At 40.6% G+C, this 6,193-nt stretch overlaps 1 pseudogene; it reads right to left on the reverse strand.

Annotated features, from left to right (window-relative positions):
• Window positions 1–998: 998 nt before the first annotated feature.
• On the reverse strand, window positions 999–5,311 carry LOC120496868 (annotated as a pseudogene).
• Between the last annotated feature and the right edge of the window lie 882 nt (window positions 5,312–6,193).

Genomic DNA, 6,193 nt, shown 5'->3' on the forward strand with positions numbered 1-6,193 from the left:
TGCTGGCTAAATTAGCAACTGTGTGCCCATTATCTGCATAGTCTTTCACTGAGCACTTTTTCCCTTGGATTCCTTTTCTTCAGAGATAAAGAAATGTCTCTGGTGAGAAAAACAACCAGCTGCCAAAGACTGGTGCTTAACCAGCCTCTCAAGTGAAAAAACTGTATCCTAAAAAGACACCCTTTTGTGAGGCTGTTCAGTGTTATACCATCTTGTGCACATGGGTCTTCAGGCTCCACCAAAGCACAGTCATTCTGTTCTGGACAGCAACAGCTCAAAGCTCTCAGAGAGATACCCAGGAAAAATCCACATCCTGACTCTGAGATCATATGTACTATTCTTAAGCATAAAGTAAGCCAAGCAAAACCAGGTAAACACAGATAACCCAGGCAAAGGCTCCATTTCCAATGATCTGAAACTATCACAGGAAAGAAAAACAATATTGCTGAAAGGGAGAGAAAATTTTCACTACTGTGATCCTTTACTTTTTTCTTCCATTGATCAGCATACAGAAAGGAGCAAAACACAACTACAAGACTTTCTGCAACTTCATTTTACACTATGAACCTAGAAATTAAAATTATATATGAATCTCGTTAACTTAGAAATTAAGAATCAAAATAGCACTTCAGATTGCTTTAAAACACCTCTTGGAAAACCACTTCCAATCTACTGAATATATTTCCAATGATTTAATTACTGCATATATATTCCACACAGGATTCTACCAGAAACAAGAGATCAAAGCTAAAAATCACTATTAAAAACATGGGAGGACAGTGTTTTACAGGCTGTTTAAGAGAGCCCAATAGCCTTCAATGATACTAAGTGCTCAAGCAAGGACTGCTTGTGTAAATTAAGCCAGCAAAAACATGTTTGCAAATTGCATGGATATTCAAAATTTTTAAACTCAATGTTGTCCTGGTTGCTGTTTTATTTCCTCGAAGTGAATTAAAAACGGCCTGAACATTAGTGGGTTTTTTGTCTGTAAAGGAGGTTCAGGCCTTGCAACACACATCATATTTAAACTTCACTCCCAGCTTAGCTACTACTAAGCTCGCTGTGAATTTGGCAGCCAATTTCTGGTTCTGGGTGTCAGCAAAAAACATTTTGCCAGTGTCCAAAACCACCTTAAATATAAAGAAGAGGAAATTATTATCCTTGATTCTAATAACTAAAGAGTATAACTTAAAACAAAAGACTAACTTTTCTGTCTTATCATATTTCAGAATTTTTTTTCCTGCGTGCAAAAATATCTGGCAGAAGAATACATTTGCTTTATGTTTGGTGTCTTCAATAGAACTCGAACATAAAGCAGCCATGGGAAGTTACTGGTCTGCCTTCAAAGCTCTGGCATACACCTTGTACAGCTGCAGAAGACTAGAAAAGGTGACCAGCAGCTGTGACACCACCACAGAAAGCTCAAAAGTGTGGCTTTTAACTGCAATAGCTTTGCTTGTTGCAACCAGAGACAAGGTTGCAGTCTACCTTTAATCTAGATTTTGTGGAGCTCACAATTAGGGGTTGTCTGAGGTTCTGGCTTGATCCATGGCGAAAAAACAGAGATCAATCTGTGGAGCACCTGGATTCTGTGAATTGACTGTGGTCCATAGGTAATCCTGAGCGTTTTTTAGAAAACCCAAGAAGAAAGATCTGTAGAGGCACTCAGACTACTGGCTATCCCCAGTACTCACAGAAGCCAAGATAAAACTCTTCTTTGTTCTAGCTAGTGCTTAGTGCATACTACAATGGAGGCATGGTACTGGCCCTTGGGGTGAAATCAATTGAGATTCCTGAAGCACAATCAGTGTCTCTTAAACAACACCCAGCCTTGAAAATTACACATAAATATTAACCATCTATTGATCCAAATTCCTGTCTGCCCAAGACAAAGAGCTACTGCTCTGGCAAAATACAAACAGATTTACCTTTATGGAATAGACTCAAGCCAACAGCACCACGAGTCTCCTGAGCTTTAACACTCACTGGCTGGAAAGTTTGCCTTCCTGGATCTGCTCAGCTGTTGGTGAGAAGCCAAACAATGCAGCTATCTGCTTTACACTGGCAGTCAGGTTCTGAAAGCAGTACAGTGAAAGCAAGATGTGCAACATGCTTCCTCTAAAAAAGGGAGTCACCCACTTGGGATGCACATTGCCATCATCTACTAATTTCATTCACTGTTTTCTGTGTTGCATTTCTGTTTTCTGGAGCTCCTTCTGTATAGCCAGACTCAACTTGTCACTGAAATCAACTGGATTTTGCTTTTTCAGAAACCTGTACCATTTCCTCTTAATTTCAGCAGATTTCAAGAAATGGGCTCAGATGTGTTTTGGCTGTCAGTAACAGCATCTGCTGCACCCCTTTCAGGTCTTCATATATTCTTATATATGACCATAGTATTCTTATGTTCAATGTGTTTCTTCCAGGTGACTGCAGGATCAAAACAGGATTCCCAGCTGACTGTAAAGACGAGGAAAAAAAAGCATTGGTGTGATCTTCCTTTCTAACTGGGTACTTTTTTTCTGTTCAACTGAAAAATTGCCTTCTGTTGCCTGTTAGTTTCATCAATGCAGACAAAAAGAACAGCCTGTCCTTTCCGTGGTACTGTGTGTACAGGAGAATGACAGAGGCTTCCTCTGAATTTCTGTAGGTAAACAGTTTGCACACATAAACATTTATCTCACTGTGTGCTTCCCTTCTGTAACTATATTGTCCTGTAAACATCTTTTAATAGACAAAGCATGACATCTAAAATATGGGTGGTTAATGAGGTATTTGGCCTAATACGGAGAAACACTAAAGAAACAAACCGCCATTTCATTAACACTTTGCAGCATTTTCTCCAACACTAAGTGGCAGAATGTTGACCCAATGCCATTGTCCAGCTGCCATGCAATTCCCTCACCCTTTGCTGGAAGAACAAACACCCAGAAGCAAGGCATCTTTTGGACATTCTCCCCTTCTGGCATTCAGCTGCCTCCTTTACTGTGACATACGGCCATCAGGAAATTAATTATGGCACAGCTGTTTTCCCACTGGCCCCATTCAGTTGTTTTTAAAATATTTTTTCTGTTGCTTTTTCAGCTACAATTAGTATCTGTAAAAACACAGATCTATCATGAATCCCGAGGAGAACTCATCCCTGGAGCTGTAACTGGGGACATTTTGCATTCCATTGTTATGGAAATGGAAAAATGAAACAGCTGTACCTTTAGGGTTTTGAAACAACACTACTATGTGGAGTGGGAGAAAGAAGTCACAATTTTAAATCACTCATCTACCATGGCAAACAAAGTGAGAGTATAACCAAACATTTTGCAACCAATAACATACTGGGAGCTATAAAATATTTTATTAACAAAGGCATGTAGAACAAAATTGTAACATAATCATAATAAAGACCTTATCACCACTTCTAAGGTTTGTTTATGAAGCAACTGTAGAGAGACATAACTGGAAAGACTGTAATATTGTCATTGAATACTATCCCATAACTACCTGGGAAATATTAAGGAACCATTTGCCAACCTCCTGTCAGGAAAAGCTCCTTTAGAAAACCACTGCTGTTACAATCATCTCCCATTTTTCAATAATTTTCTTGAAATCCTTAAGAGACTGTAATTCCCTGAGAAGCACAAACACTTCTGAAAACACATTATACAAATTAAATATTTTTGCCAGATACATTTTATTTTTTCCTGCCTCATGCAGGAAAAAATAACAATAATACATGGAAAAAATCTCTATCCCTTAACTAATTATTCATTTCCTCTGTGGTGCATCTTGGAAGTGCTAAGTATCTGCCACTGCTCAGTGACCAAGTACCAGAAACACTCAAGTTTTAATCTCATGAGTCTTTGCAAGGAGACACCTAATGTCCCAGAAATACTGCTGCCACATTCATTCCCATTATGGCTGTGCACAGAAAAGAACTGCATGAAAAAGGAAATTGTGACACTCCAGCAATTTCACAGCACTGCAACAGCTCTACCTATGTCCCTGCTTATGTCAACTCCAACACCCCTGAGGCTACTGTAAATTGTAGGGGGTGCTAAGAGAACCCAAGTATCATGAGACTCCCCCTGTCTCCAAGTTGTTTTCCCTCAGTGCCACCTGCTTGGGTGCAAAAAAAGGATACGGCCCCAGAATAAGTCTTGCACACTGATACTGTCAGAGAGATGAGGCTTGTTCTTGGGAAAATAAAAAAACCCACTGTACCTTTTTCCTTGAAAATAGACTTGGGTAGGTGATTATAATTCAGATGTGTTATCAAAATCCTTAGAAATGGAATCTATTTTATCCTCTTCAGAGTTAAACTGGAACAGAAGAGAAAACATGTTTTTTACACAGGTGCAGCAATGACTTGTGAGAGCTTCCTGTGTGAAAGAACCCCTAATCAGAAGGTATTAGTCATCCAAAATTATCTCCTTTCCTATCTCAGGAGAAATAGGCTTAGTTGCTGCATGACTTCATTTTAATAACTTTTGTGCAAGAGTGCAGGAGAGAGAAAAAACTTTTTAAATGGTTTGACAATTTCTTTTCAGTAAAATGATATTTACCTGGATCTCCACATTTAATAAAATTAATTCTGTGCTTACATGTATACTCTGAACAGTTGTAAATATCAAATCATTTAAAATCTAGATAAGCCATTTCATACCTGCACCAAGAAAACCAGAGAACAAAATAAAACATGTGTGAAGTTTAAGTAAGATGTCAGAGTCTTCTCATTACAAAGGTTAATTCAGTATAATTAAATGACAACACCAAAGCACTCAAATGATTATAAATAATGTTTTCCATTAATGAGATCCTCATCAGCTTTGTAACTGTGACCTTCCTGAATCACTTCTGGTGGCAAAACTGATTCAACATTGCACTTACTATTTTTTAAATATATTCATAACATAGTCAGTGGTAGAAAATGACGGGAGCTTTCCTGGCTTTTACAGAGAGACACATAGGAAGATTCTGGGTAGGAGAAGGAAGGAAGTAGCAAGAAACTCCACTCATTCTGCTGAGGGAAGTGTCTACCTCTCCTTGCTGCCCTGGGTCAAGGGCAAATCAGAGTCACCTATTCAGTGTCACTGCCAGTGCATGTCCTCAGCTGTGCCTGTAGCTGTGTCCATAAAGCACATGCCAGAACAAGTGCAAGAAAAGCTGTTCTCCCAGACCCCTGCATTCCTCCCCACCCCTGACCCTTTGGAAGGCATCTTGCAGTAAAGCCCCCCCCACGCTGCATCCCGTTCCAGCACGAGCCTGGGCCAGTTCCTGGAGCTATGCCCCAAGCCAGCTTCCCCAAGGCTTCCATGGCTCCCATTTGCCCCACTGCTGCTCTGCCAACTGCCAGCAGGACACAGCAAGGGAACAGGGTGGTCACCTTGACCCACAGCATCCTCCCCATGTCCTTGTTGGGAAGTGCTTGGAAGGCTTCCCACAGAGCCGTCCACGGTGGAGCTGTGGAGCTGGCATTTTCATTTCTGCCTGGTGGTACTATGGCTCGGTGGGTCCAAGTGCTACATCAAGGGGCAAGAGGGAGCCCAGCAATTTCTAGTTTCAGACTGGGGCAGGTAATCTTTACTTTTCATTCTTTTTCCTCTAGTCTTGCCTTTTTTTCACCTTGCATACAGGCTTTTCCACCAGTTCGCCTACCAGGTAACAAGGTGCTGCATTCCTCAGCAAACCACGGGGAGCTGTGTACCTCCTCTCCTACTGAACAACTGGCAGTGGTCTTTAGTAAAATATTCTCCTGCTGAGCTACCACAAACTGTCCAACGTTAACAGTGTGAGATCCCTTTTTTCCTTTATCTACTCATCCTTTGGCCTAAGCAGGAGAGGTTTACTGAATTACTAAATGTCAGAGACAACCTGTATCATGTCTCCACACCTGAACTCTTCCAAACTCTGAGAAATAAAAGCCAGTGCCAAGATATGACAAACAACCTCTGTCTAGGGACCAGCAGGAGTCTGGACCCAAACCCAAAGGGATTATGGGCTCCTTAAAACAAAGATGCATATTTCACATGTTGTGCCTGCTCCTTTTTTATTTGGCCTCTTACAGTTCACTGCTCTGTCTCACAGCTGTTATAAATTCACCCTAAACACTACAGGCGTACTTTTTAAGCCCCTAAATACACTACAGTTTCTTTCCAGATCAGAACTTGCCAAACAATGCAAATTCTATATGCTGAAT

The sequence above is a fragment of the Passer montanus genome, unplaced genomic scaffold (assembly GCF_014805655.1).
Source record: "Passer montanus isolate IOZ18808 unplaced genomic scaffold, ASM1480565v1 scaffold12, whole genome shotgun sequence".
Classification (NCBI taxonomy): Eukaryota; Metazoa; Chordata; class Aves; order Passeriformes; family Passeridae; genus Passer; species Passer montanus.